The following is a 14562-nucleotide window of genomic DNA, read 5'->3' on the forward strand; positions in this document are numbered from 1 at the left end:
GCGTCAGCCCTCACTGAAATCCCACTGGTTCTAGCTAAATCTGAGCATCTAACACTGAAACTTGCTCCAATGCCACAAAAATTCTTTCAGGACATGGCATTATTGCCCCATTTTACAGCTAGAGGAATTGAGGTGCAGATAATTTGAGTTATAATAATAATTTAGACACGCAGCTAAAGGTAGTCACGTGAGGACTGGAACCCAAGCCTGTCCAGCTGCAAAATGCGTGCCCTTTCCACAGCCCAGCACTGCCTCTTTTAAGCTTTAGTTTTTCTGCATACCTTGCTTAATTTGCACTTAGTATATTAGTTATTTTTGTCATTTTCTTTGGTGTTTGCCTTTTATAATAATTTATGCCATTTACTCAAATATCTGTGTTTCTGATATGCTAGACTAAATCCTTGGAAAATCCCTGAATCACTGGAAATGCTGATTGGGTCTTCTAAGATCAATGAACACGTTGACATACGTGCATAGGAAAGAACTGGGTGTATGCTTTCCTTATTTTCTTTAAATAGATTGTTTGTAATGCCTTTAAAGACATTAAGAAAATATAACCAGTTTTTCCTATATTAGAAAGTGGATATTTTCAACACTAACATTGGATATGTTAGAACCCACGGTCTGGAGTTCTGATATGAACCTACCCAGGGCTCCTACTAATAGTGTAGTATAGTGGGATGGAAGATTTAGATTTAGATTCTAGTCCCAGATCTGCTAATAATTAACTGGGATCCTCCATGATTAACTATGAAACCTCACTCCCTAACTCCCTATCTTCAGTTTCCTCATCTCAAAAGGGGAAGGTGTAGAGCTCTGCAATTCAGTGAGTCTTGCTTCCCTGGAAAGCAGAGCTCTCATATGTACAACAAGATTTGTGAGCTTTCTTCAGTGATGGGATGATGTTAGGCTCTTCCAAACGAGCTGGCCAAATGCTGCTCCTCTGATCATATTCCAAATGACAAAAGGTCATCTCCAAAGTAGATAAATCATGTGTACAGATGGGGTTGATGAAGGATGATTTGTCCCCAGCAAATAACATTTACTTTGGAGGTGAGTAAAGCAAGGAGGGAAAAGAGAAAATCCACAGGCTGATGATACAATACCAAGTTTTAGAGAGTCAAGTTTCCATTCGTCCAAATATCTTAGAAGGCTAGCGTATGTAAGCTACACCTAGTGAACTCTTTGATACTATATTTTGAATACACAAAACTTTTTTTACCTTTTGTATATAATATAAAATTTTTGATAAGAATTCTACTCCTAATAATGGATTTTTCTCTTAAAAATTTTTTCTTTTAAAAAAATTCCTTAAATGAATGCCTAGTGATCCCCTTTAATTTCTTGATGTGTTTATTGTTTAATAACATTTAAAATTTCAAATTATCCCCTTTTTAATATTAACAAAAATTATCTTACTCAAGGTCACTGTTTTCTATAGACTTTACAATAAAACCTGAATCACCATTCAGTTTCTATCTATAACAAATTTTACTAATTATTGCTTTTACCAATGTGAATTTTCTTTTGTAGCTATTAGCTCTATTAGGCACTATTTTCACAGGCCAAAATTTACACATGTCAGCCTACCATTTACCAACCTTAACCTTTACCAATGACCTTCATCCATTTTATTCTCTGAGAATTATATATACTATTAAAAATCATTATGGATTAAAGACTGATAGCTTGTGTTCGTTTCTAAACTAACGTATGAAAACAATAGGAGCAACTCCCCTTGAACATTTGAGGACTGCTCTATTCCCCAGGACCAATATACTATTAACCCAATTCTCCTCTATACTTGTTATGACATTGCATATTGTGTAGTAAGGGCCCTTAATTTCAATATAGCAAAGAGAAAAGAAGATGCCAAGTAAAAAGATGCAACATATTAGGACCAATTCTCCACAAAAATCCATCTTCTTCATTCACTGAGCAAGATTTTTTTTAACATCTTTATTGCAGTATAATTGCTTTACAATGGTGTGTTAGTTTCTGCTGTATAACAAAGTGAATCAGCTCTAGGTATACATATATCCCCATATCCCTTCCCTCTTGCGACTCCCTCCCACCCTCCATATCCCACCCCTCTAGGTGGACACAAAGCACCAAGCTGATCTCCCTGTGCTATGCAGCTGCTTCCCACTAGCTATCTATTTGGTAGTGTATATGTGTCAATGCCACTCTCTCACTTCCTCCCAGCTTACCCTTCCACCCCCACCCTGTGTCCTCAAGTCCATTCTCTACGTCTGCGTCTTTATACCTGTCCTGCCCCTAGGTTCTTCAGAACCATTTTTTTAAGACTCCATATTTGTGTGTTAGCATACGGTATTTGTTTTTCTCTTTCTGACTTACTTCACTATGTATGACAGACTCTAGGTCCATCCACCTCACTACAAATAACTCAATTCATTTCTTTTTATGGCTGAGTAATATTCCACTGTATATATGTGCCACATCTTCTTTATCCATTCATCTGTCGATAGACACTTAGGTTGCTTCCATGTACTGGCTATTGTAAATAGAAATGCAATGAACATTGTGGTACATGACTCTTTTTGAATTATGGTTTTCTCCGGGTATGTGTCCAGTAGTGGGACTGCTGGGTCATACAGTAGTTCTATTTTTACTTTTTTAAGGAACCTCCATACTGTTCTCAATAGGGGCTGTATCAGTTTATATTACCACCAACAGTGCAAGAGGGTTCCCTTTTCTTCACACCCTCTCCATCATTTACTGTTTGTAGATTTTTTTTTATTTTTTATTTTTTTTTTATTTTTTTTTGTTTGCACTACGCGGGCCTCTCACTGTTGTGGCCTCTCCCGCTGCGGAGCACAGGCTCTGGACGCGCAGGCTCAGCGGCCATGGCTCACGGGCCCAGCTGCTCTGCGGTATGTGGGATCTTCCCGGACCGGGGCACGAACCCGTGTCCCCTGCATCGGCAGGCGGACTCTCAACCACTGCGCCACCAGGGAAGCCCTGTTTGTAGATTTTTTGATGATGGTCATTCTGACGGGTGTGAGATGATATCTCATTGTAGTTTTGATTTGCATTTCTCTAATGATCACTGATGTTGAGCATCCTTTCATGTGTTTGTTGGCAATCTGTATGTCTTCTTTGGAGAAATGTCTGTTTAGGTCTTCTTCCCATTTTTGCATCGGATTGTTTTTTTTGATATTGAGCTGCATGAGCTGCTTGTATATTTTGGAGATTAATCCTTTATCAGTTGCTTCATTTGCAAATATTTTCTCCCAGTCTGACGGCTGTCTTTTCGTTTGTTTTATAGTTTCCTTTGCTGTGAAAAAGCTTTTAAGTTTCATGAGGTCCCCCTTGTTTTTTTTTGTTTGTTTGTTTTTACTTCCATTTCTCTAGGAGGTGGGTCAGAAAGGATCTTGCTATGATTTATGTCATAGAGTGTTCCGCCTATGTTTTCCTCTGAGAGTTTTTTAGTGTCTGGCCTTACATTTAGGTCTTTAATCCATTTTGAGTTTACTTTTGTGTATGGTGTTAGGGAGTGTTCTAATTTCATTCTTTTACATGTAGCTGTCCAGTTTTCCCAGCACCACTTACTGAAGAGGCTGTCTTTTCTCCATTGTATACTCTTGCCTCCTTTATCAAAGATAAGGTGACCACATGTGCATGGGTTTATCTCTGGGCTTTCTCTCCTGTTCCATTGATCTATATTTCTGTTTTTGTGCCAATACCATACTGTCTTGATTACTGTAGCTTTGTAGTATAGTCTGAAGTCAGGGAGCCTGATGCCTCCAGCTCCATTTTTCTTTCTCAAGATTACTTCGGCTATTCGGGGTCTTTTGTGTTTCCATAAAAATTGCAAAATGTTTTGTTTTAGTTCTGTGAAAAATGCCTTTGGCAATTTGATAGGGATTGCATTGAATCTGAAGATTGCTTTGGGTAGTATAGTCATTTTCACAATGTTGATTCTTCCAATCCAAGAACATGGTATATCTCTCCACCTGTTTGTATCATCTTTAATTTCTTTCATCAGTTTCTTACAGTTTTCTGCCCACAGGTCTTTTGTCTCCTTAGGTAGGTATATTCCTAGGTATTTTATTCTTTTTTGTTGCAATGGTAAATGGGAGTGTTTCCTTAATTTCTCTTTCAGATTTTTCATCATTAGCCTATAGGAATGCAAGAGATTTCTGTGCATTAATTTTGTATCCTGCTACTTTACCAAATTCATTGATTGGCTCTAGTAGTTTTTTGGTAGCATCTTTAGGATTCTCTATGTATAGTATCATGTCATCTGCAAACAGTGACAGTTTTACTTCTTTTCTGATTTGGATTCCTTTTATTTCTTTCTTGTCTCTGATTGCTGTGGCTAAAAGTTCCCAAACTATGTTGAATAACAGTGGGTGACAGTGGGCAACCTTGTCTTGTTCCTAATCTTAGAGGAAATGGTTTCAGTTTTCACCATTGAGAATGATGTTGGCTGTGGGTTTGTCATATATGGCCTTTATTATGTTGAGGAAAGTTCCCTCTATGTCTACTTTCTGGAGAAGTTTTATCATAAATGGGTGTTGAATTTTGTCAAAAGCTTTTTCTGCATCTATGGAAATGATCATATGATTTTTATTCTTCAGTTTGTTAATATGGGGTATCACATTGATTGATCTGCATATATTGAAGAACCTTTGCATTCCTGGGATAAACCTCACTTGATCATGCTCTATGATCCTTTTAATGTGCTGCTGGATTCTGTTTGTTGGTATTTTGTTGAGGATTTTTGCATCTATGTTCATCAGTGATACTGGCCAGTAGTTATCTTTCTTTGTGACATCTTTATCTGGTTTTGGTATCAGAGTGATGGTGGCCTCGTAGAATGAGTTTGGGAGTGTTCCTCCCTCTGCTATATTTTGGAAGAGTTTGAGAAGGATAGGTGTTAGCTCTTCTCTAAATGTTTGATACAATTCGCCTGTGAAGCCATCTGGTCCTGGGCTTTTGTTTGTTGGAAGATTTCTAATCACAGTTTCAATTTCAGTGCTTGTGATTGGTCTGTTTATATTTTCTATTTCTTCCTGGTTCAGTCTCGGACGGTTGTGCTTTTCTAAGAATTTGTCCATTTCTTCCAGGTTGTCCATTTTATTGGCATAGAGTTGCTTGTAGTGATCTCTCATGATCCTTTGTATTTCTGCAGTGTCTGTTGTTACTTCTGCTTTTTCATTTCTGATTCTATTGATTTGAGTCTTCTCCCTTTTTTTCTTGATGAGTCTGGCTAATGGTTTATCAATTTTGTTTATCTTCTCAAAGAACCAGCTTTTAGTTTTATTGACCTTTGCTACCATTTCCTTCATTTCTTTTTCATTTATTTCTGATCTGATCTTTATAATTTCTTTCCTTCTGCTAACTTCAGGGTTTTATTTGTTCCTCTTTCACTAATTGCTTTAGGTGTAAGGTTAGGTTGTTTATTTGAGATGCTTGTTTCTTGAGGTAGGATTGTATTGCTATAAACTTCCCTCTTAGAACTGGTTTTGCTGCATCCCATCGGTTTTGGGTTGTCGTGTTTCCATTGTCATTTGCTTCTAGTTATTTTTTGATTTCCTCTTTGATTCCTTCAGTGATCCCTTGGTTATTTAGTAGCATACTGTTTAGCCTCCATATGTTTGTATTTTTTACAGGTTTTTTTTCCTGTAATTGATATCTAGTCTCATAGCACTGGGGTCAGAAAAGATACTTGATACAATTTCAATTTTCTTAAATTTACTAAGGCTTTATTTGTGACCCATGATATGATCTGTCTTAGAGAATGTTCCATGAGCACTTGAGAAGAAAGTGTATTCTGTTGTTTTTGGATGGAATGTCCTATAACTATCAATTAAGTCCATCTTGTTTAATGTATCATTTACAGCTTGTGTTTCCTTATTAATTTTCATTTTGGATGATGTCCATTGGTGAAAGTGCAGTGTTAAAGTCATGTTACTGTCGATTCCCCGTTTTATGGCTGTTAGCATTTGCCTTATGTATTGAGGTGCTCCTGTGTTGGCTGCATAAATATTTACAATTGTTATATCTTCTTGGATTTATCCCTTGATCATTCTGTAGTGTCCTTCTTTGTCTCTTGTAATAGTCTTTGTTTTAAAGTCTCTTTTGTCTGGTATGAGAATTGCTACTCCAGCTTTCTTTTGATTTCCATTTGCATGGAATATCTTTTTCCATCCCCTCACTTTCAGTCTGTATGTGCCCCTAGGTCTGAAGAGGGTCTCTTGTAGACAGCATATGTACGGGTCTTGTTTTTGTATCCATTCAGCCAGTCTGTGTCTTTTGGTTGGAGCCTTTAATCCATTTACATTTAAGGTAATTGTCGATATGTATGTTCCTATTACCATTTTCTCAATTTTGGGGGGTTTGTTATTGTAGGTCTTTTCCTTCTCTTGTGTTTCCTGCCTAGAAAAGTTCCTTTAGCATTTGTTGTAAAGCTGGTTTGGTGGTGCTGAATTCTCTTAGCTTTTGCTTGTCTGTAAAGGTTCTAATTTCTCTGTCGAACATGAATGAGGTCCTTGCTGGGTAGAGTAATCTTGGTTGTAGGTTTTTCCCTTTCATCACTTTAAATATGTCCTGCCAATCCTTTCTGGCTTGCAAAATTTCTGCTGAAAGATCAGCTGTTAACCTTATGGGGATTCCCTTGTATGTTACTTGTGGCTTTTCCCTTGCTGCTTTTAATATTTTTTTATTTAATTTTTGATAGTTTGATTAATATGTGTCTTGGTGTGTTTCTCCTTGGATTTATCCTGTATGGGACTCCTGCACTTCCTGGACTTGGTTGACTATTTCCTTTCCCATATTAGGGAAGTTTTCAAACATAATCTCTTCAAATATTTTCTCAGTCCCTTTCTTTTTCTCTTCTTCTTCTGGGACCCCTATAATTCAAATGTTGGTGCGTTCAGTGTTGTCCCAGAGGTCTCTGAGAATGTCCTCAATTCTTTTCATCCTTTTTTCTTTATTCTGCTCTGTGGTAATTATTTCCACTATTTTATCATCCAGGTCACTTATCCATTTTTCTGCCTCAGTTATTCTGCTATTGATTCCTTCTAGAGAATTTTTAATTTCATTTAGTGTGTTGTTCATCATTGTTTGTTTGCTCTTTAGTTCTTCTAGGTCCTTGTTAAACGTTTCTTGTATTTTCTCCATTCTATTTCCAAGATTCTGGGTCATCTTTATCATTATTCTGAAATCTTTTTCAGGTAGACTGCCTATTTCCTCTTCATTTGTTTGGTCTGGTGGGTTTTTACCTTGCTCCTTCATCTGGTGCATATTTCTCTGTGTTCTCATTTTGCTTATCTTACTGTGTTTAGGATCTCCTTTTCGCAGGCTGCAGGTTCGTAGTTCCCATTGTTTTTGGTATCTGCCCCCACTGGCTACGGTTGGTTCAGTGGGTTGTGTAGGCTTCCTGGTGGAGGGGACTAGTGCCTGTGTTCTGGTGGATGAGGCTGGGTCGTGTCTTTCTGGTAGGCAGTGCTGTGTCCAGTGGTGTGTTTTGGGGTGTCTGTGAACTTAGTATGATTTTAGGCAGCCTCTCTGCTAATGGGTGGGGTTGTGTTCCTGTCTTGCTAGTTGTTTGGCATGGGGTGTCCAGCACTGGAGGTGAGCAAGATTATTTTTGAGGACTTAGTGTGCCAAGGAGTATTCTAAATACTAGGGATACCGAGTAATAAGGGAAAAACAAAAAAAAAGGTGAAGTTTTTTCCCTCATGGAGTTTACATCCTAATGGAGAAAGATAATATATCATTTCAGATATGAGTGTGTCTTATACAGGATAATAGGATAAAGCGTGATCTGGGTGGCAGAATCTACCTTTGATGGACTAGTGGAATAGTCAGAGAAGGCTTCTTGGAGAAGATGACATTGAACTAAATCTTGAATGATGAGAACTAAGTCATCTAAATAGAAGTGACCAAGCAGACATGAGAATCTGAGAAGTAGAATCCTAAAAGTAACTCTGATCCAATAGTCTCCAAGCATTTTATTTATTTATTATTATTTTTTTTTTTTGCAGTACGCGGGCCTCTCACCGCTGTGGCCTCTCCCACTGTGGAGCACAGGCTCCGGACGCTCAGGCTCAGCGGCCATGGGTCACGGGCCCAGCCACTCCGCGGCATGTGGGATCCTCCCGGACCGGGGCACGAACCCATGTCCCCTGCATCGGCAGGCCGACTCTCAACCACTACGCCACCAGGGAAGCCCCCAAGCATTTTATTTATCATACATCTCATAATTTAAAAAATGCTGAGCACACACCCATGATAAATATGTGTTTAGTTAATCATAAGTTAGAAGCTATTTATTGCTATAATAACAATGCATCACAAACCACCCCAAAATTCAGTGGCTCGAAATGTCAAGCATCTGTTTGCCTTGTGAGTTTGCAAGTCAGCAACTCAGACTGGTTTCAAGTACAAGGTTAGAAGAACCTTGGACTGGTGTCAGCTGCTCACATCACAGTCTGATGGTCAGCTGGCTGACAGCTGGATGAAGAGGGAGACTAGGTCTTTCATCATCCAGCAGGCATGTATCCATGGCCGTGGCAAAGGGCAAGAGAGAGAGAGTGCAAGCCCAATCATGCAAGCACTGATAAGCTTCTGTTCATGACACTTGCTCAACTCATTGGCCAGAGCGAGTCACAAGGCCAAACTCAGAGTCAAAGGGAAAAGCAGGTTAGCCCACTCACTGTAGGAAAGCACAGCAAAGTTTTATGGCAAAGAGCTTGGATACAGGAAGATACAAAGAATTGGGTCCAGTAATACAATCATTCTACTGCATTAAGATATTAAGATATTACTGCTCAACTATATTATGTGTATCAGAAAACATACACTCACACATTGAAAATGTAAAGCGGTAAAGAGAAACAGGATTGATATTTTCTTGCCCCACTCCAGTGCTGTAGCCCTTGTGGTATATTCACCCGCATTAGAGACAGGTTCTCTAATCCCTCCCTCCATGTGTTTTTAGTACTCTCAGACAACCCCAAACTCTGACTTGTTTTTAATAATCTCCCCTCTATCTATGCCAAGGATCCTGCAAACTTCCTCTGTAATTCAACTCGGGGTTTTAAGAGAAACACAGTAATTTTCATTATTGTGAATTCTCCTACAGCTGCAGAACAAATCCCTCATGGACACTCATGTCTGCAAATGCTTATGCATTAGGATATAAGATAGACCCATCCTACTCGTCTGTCAAATGGAGGTTATTTGTCAGCACTAATGTAATAGGAAACATATGTAAAAACACTAGCCTGTACTCTATCCTCAATAAATAGAAGTTACCATATCTGACTAGTTGATAGCCTTTATCACATGGAAGCCATAACCTTTGCTTCCAGATTCATTTTTGGGAAAAGAAAACAGAAGTGATTCCTTCTCTCCTGGAGAAAAGAGAGAGGCTGTAAGATGCACAAAAGGATCAGCCGTTCTATCTTGGGAGAGTTTCTGAGTGTCCAAATAAACAGGCCCACGCCTGGAGCAGCTCCAGCCGTGTTGGGACTCTCCGGGTTGCCTGGGTGTGGGAAACGCTCGGCATAGCTCAGCAAGAACAATTAGCTCTGTGATGAAGCCATAAGCTTTGGCTTTTGTTGTGGCTATGTTTTTAAGGAGAAAAGGACAATTGGACTGTTCAACAGACCATTTCCTTCTGAGCTTTCCAGAGCAAGTTAAAGCTGTAGAAACTAAATAGGAAACTACGTCATGAACTCATTCCTTCAAACATTAACGAAAACTATCTCTAGCTGAAGCATCAGATAGTTGTAGCCCAGAGACCTTGTTTCTATCTTTGTTTTCCTCAAGCATGCTAGCATTTCCTTGCAAATAGGTGGCACTTAGAAGATCACTGAGATTAATTTTATTTTGTTTTATTTTTATTGATTGCTTGCTTGCTTTGAGAAGACCCCTTCGGAAGGTGAATTAGGATAACAGAAAACAAAACGTGGGATATTTTAAACAGAAGGAATTTTATACAGGGAGATAGATACATAGGCTGGAAGAGCAAAAAGGAGAAAGTGAGATAACCCAAAGATTGGTAACTGTAGGAAAGAGGGTTGGCCAAAGATTGGTAACTGTAGGAAAGAGTGTTGGCCCCAGAACTGGGGAGACAAATGGGAGAAGGTAGAGTTACTGGAACCTAGGAGTACAGAGAAGGAACCACTGTGTAGCTGTTGCCAGACCCCTAAGATGGCATCACGAGGCTGGTGCTGGGTGTGCTGAAAGATGCCTGAGCCATAGCTATCTGCTGTTGTTGAAGGATGATGACAGAAACCAGAAGCAGGAAGAGAAACTCTTACTCCCTCATTCCATCTTCTAGTCTCCCAACCATGTCTCTCATTGGCAGAATCTAACCAGAAGACAGCAGGCAAGGAAATCTGAGAAATGTAGTTTGCATCCTCCCAGCCGCTGAATTACAAAAAAGAGCACAGAAGGGTATCGGGCTTAGGGCTGACAGATAACGAGTAAATGTCTGGCACAGAAGACATTAAAGTTCTCCTAGCTTCTTCAGAAAAAGCACAGGAGCCATAAAGGGGGGCAAAGGCTCTTAGGCACTTTTATAACTTCTGATCTGGCAGATTCCTGATTTTGGGGTGGTCCCCTTTTGTCTCTCTAAACTCCTCCTGTTGGCCAAGGTAACTTGAGTGGGACATGATAGAACTGTAGGGGGCAGGGAGAGGTAGCAAGTAAGCTGAGGATGTGGAGGGCATCGTCACTATTTCTAGGAATAGATCCCAAACTTGCCTTAGCTTCTGCACACCTCCCCCTTATTGTACAATTTATGTACATGTCAGAACTTTCATATACGGGTGAGGCCCGTTGTTCTTTTCAAGGTGATTTACCCATGACCTCATTCTAACAGTGCTTCCACTGATCAAAACATTTTTTGAATTCCACTGGGGAATTATCTTCAGCACCTGTGACATGTCCATTTATTAATACTTCTTTGTAGTGGGGCTAAATCTTTACTTTTTTGAAGGTGGATTCAATATTTTTAAATACTCAAGACCCTTGAGTTGAAGACCGGCACCTAGAGTTAACCCTCAAGGGGGATAAGAACACTTGTTTCAAGGTCATGCCACTGAATCCTCTGTGCAGATTATAATCCCAGAGAGGAATTCCTAAAATATTTGTAGCAACAGCAGCATGGGTGAGCTAAGTAGAGCCTTTGAAGCTAAATCCTTTAAAGGACAACATGCATTGAAGTATGTAATAATTTTAAGCAGAAAATGTTAGTCTTTACCACCTCGAATTCTTTGGGAAAACTAAGAAGAGGTGTTAATTCTTTTGAAAAATCAGTTTTATTCCCTGAGATCATAATTCCTAGATGCAGGGATTACTGGGTGCTAAAATGTAATCCGTGCATAGGTCATTATGAAGGAAACAAACATTCCTTGCTGAAGGAGAAATTCAAGTACAGTTATTCTAAAGTTTCAGAGAAAAACTGGATACTTGTTCCCCTTGTAAGGTTTAGTGGGTCAGGATTTGCTGATTAGTGGGTGAGCTGCTAGGGAAAGGTTACATTCTGGCTTTGGGGGTCCAATGGCTAGGGAAAATAGGTAAATTTCCAATGGAATGGTAAGTTTCCAGTTTACAGAGTGGCTGGGCCAGTCAGTTTTTTCAGGATGTTAAGATGGATTGCAGAAATTTCAGTCACATTTCCAAACCCCACTCCTGCTAACGTGAGAACTCACTCTGGGAGGTCACTTTGGTCCTTCTAGGACCTTCCATCTTTCATGCTCATTCAGGGGAGAAATGGTTTGGCCTGTGGAACATGGAGGAAAAGTTTCCAAAAGCCAAGGAATCCAGAGTTCCTCTGGAGCCAAGAAGCAAGAAGCAGATCAACGGTTGAGTCAAACAGACAGTGCCTAAATTAGTTATGCATTTTGAACAAATTCTTCAGAATCAGTCATACAGAGTCTCGTAGGAGAAGAGATCTTTTCTCTAAAAATAGAGATCCAAGACATACAAAAATATTTAGACCATATTATGCACATCAAATATTTAATCTTCCTTCAGCCAATTCTCTTTGCTTTTGATCTTTTGCTCAAAGTTCAGCCAAAAAAAGAAATTGGGGTTGGGAGAGAAGCAAAGCCAGTGTGGGGACTGAGCAGAAGTTTAAATTAGGTACTTTGTCTCAATTACTTTCCTTCCTCTGTATCCTCCTATCTCCAACCCTCCCCCAATCCTGGACCCTTGAGGGGCTGGTTTACACCAAAGCCTCTGCTTTGGCCTTTCATGGATGCTTCCTGTTCTGAAACTACCCCTTCCTGTCACTCGCTCTTATATCCAGACTCCCTTTAGGCCTCCTCCAGGGCAAGTCAACTGACTAAACATTCACACAGAGGTGCGAGTGACAGGGTTCGTGACAAATGAAAGCTGTTCACACAGCTGGACAGATATCTGACTCGGGTTCTTTTACTTTCAGCGTGGCCAGTGACAAGAAATGCGTGCGTGCGCGTGCGCACGCGCGCATGCACACACACACACACACACACACACACACACACACACACAGCAAGCTTTTTTTTTTTAAGATTAGCCCACAATCTTATTTTATCACTGCCTCTCATGGCCCTTTGGTCGAGAAGGTGGGAAAAGCAGATTCTCTACTGGAGACAGAGTGTCCCCGCAAATCTCCCTCACACAGCATTCGCAGGAGCCAGGGAAGAGCTTCTTTCCACAGCCCGCTGGTCTAACAAGCACAAGAACTAACATTATCCCTCACACACCCTGTGCGGCTCCTTCAGTTCTTGTAACAGTCCTATGAGGTGCGCACTATTATTCTCTCCACGTTTCAAAAGTAGAAACTGAGGCAGAGAGAATTTAGGCGACTTGCCCAAATCCCACAGCTGAGAAGTGGATTCAGACCCATGTGGCCTAGTGCCACACCTGCTTCCTTAACCTAGTCGACACCCTCCTGCCTCTGTTAGATGCTGCCTTGTGTTTTTCCACTGTGAGAAGGGCAGCCCAGCCCTCAGCAATTCTCTCCCCGGAGATGGAGTAGTGAGAGGTAGTGTGCCACCCACCCCAAGAGGAGTTGCAACCTTCCCCTTTTTAAGGGCTGGATGGAGCTCTGGTTCTTATCAGCATCACCAGATTTGCCCAGCTGGCCCACTTCTCCATTTCATTCTAACTAATCAATCATACTTACTCTAAGTTCAAATTAATCCTTACATCATCGATACAAAACTGTTTACATTTCTAAGTTAAAGGCTGTCTCTGTACAGATCAACAGGGTTACTGTACATTTTATAAAAGCATATGCTGGAAGACTGTGTCGACGACACAAATCGATGAAGCCAATGTTGCCCCCTGGAGTTGTGTGATGCACAATTTTTTCAACTGTAATCAACAGCCCTGCCTAAAAGGCTTCTAGTAATTTTGCCAAGAGTCTGGGGACCAAAGAGAGTCTTAGGACATGAGGCATAAAAAACAGGCCCTGAGGGCTTCCCTGGTGGCGCAGTGGTTGAGAGTCCGCCTGCCGATGCAGGGGACACGGGTTTGTGCTCCGGTCCGGGAGGATCCCACATGCCGCAGAGCGGCTGGGCCTGTGAGCCATGGCCGCTGAGCCTGCACGTCCGGAGCCTGTGCTCCGCAACGGGAGAGGCCACGGGGGTGAGAGGCCCGCGTACCGCAAAAAACAAAACAAAACAAAACACAGGCCCCGAGAGATTTTTCTGGGTTTTCTCTGGCTACATCGACTGATAACTAGTCCCGTGGGTATCTGCATTTTAAAACAGAAGCTTGTTAACCTAAATAAATGTCTAATTAGTGGAATTTAAAGCAGTGTGACAAATGTGATGGGAAGACTTTCATGCAGGGTGAACATATTTTTGGTTGGTGACGTCTTACAAAAGTCCCTTCGCAAAATAATGAGTGTGTTTCTCCAGGCATTTGCAATTAAAGCACCTTCATATAAAATATCTCATTTGAACTGCGTAACAACTCAGAACTATTACAATTGTCTCTATTTTAAGGATGAGAGAAGGACCACAGAGGAGGTTGCTTAATGCTTTTTGCGTGCCTGACAAAGTGTGTGTGAAGTGCTTCATAATCATTTTCTTATTTAGTCTTCACAAGATTCCTGAGAGTTAGTTATTATCCTCCTGTTTTAGATGCAGGAACCAAGGCTTAGAGACTCTGAATGTTTTGCCCAAGGTCACTCAGCTGGGAAGGGTCAGAGTCAGGACTTGAACCAGGTCTGACTGGTTCTAAGCCCAAGCTGTTTCCCGTACGTGTATCATGTAGGCAAATCCAGGGACTCTGTCCTAAATTTGGCCCCAGCTGAAGGGAGGCAAAGACCTACATTTATTGAGCCTATTCTCACCAGGAACTTCACACACGTTATTCTTCTGTGCCCTTCACAGCAACCCTTTAAAGTAGATATAACTCCCCTGTATTGTAAGTAAGAAAATTGATAAGTGATAGGGTTTAAACCCAAGTCTTTCAGCTCCAAAGCTTATGTTCTTTCCATGCCCCAGGTCTCGCAGGCAACCTTTCCAGTACCTCCTAAAGCTGAGCCCGTGAGGAGCTGTTACACAACCACGTGCACCTTCAGCA

At 40.7% G+C, this 14562-nt stretch overlaps 1 protein-coding gene across 1 annotated transcript in view; it reads left to right on the forward strand.

Annotated features, from left to right (window-relative positions):
* Nucleotides 1-14562, forward strand: part of KCNV2 (potassium voltage-gated channel modifier subfamily V member 2) — a 17028-nt gene that overhangs the window by 2091 nt on the left and 375 nt on the right. The gene's annotated exons all lie outside the window — the stretch shown is intronic.

This window comes from Lipotes vexillifer, unplaced genomic scaffold (genome assembly GCF_000442215.2).
Source record: "Lipotes vexillifer unplaced genomic scaffold, Lipotes_vexillifer_v1.1 scaffold1544, whole genome shotgun sequence".
Taxonomy (NCBI): Eukaryota; Metazoa; Chordata; class Mammalia; order Artiodactyla; family Lipotidae; genus Lipotes; species Lipotes vexillifer.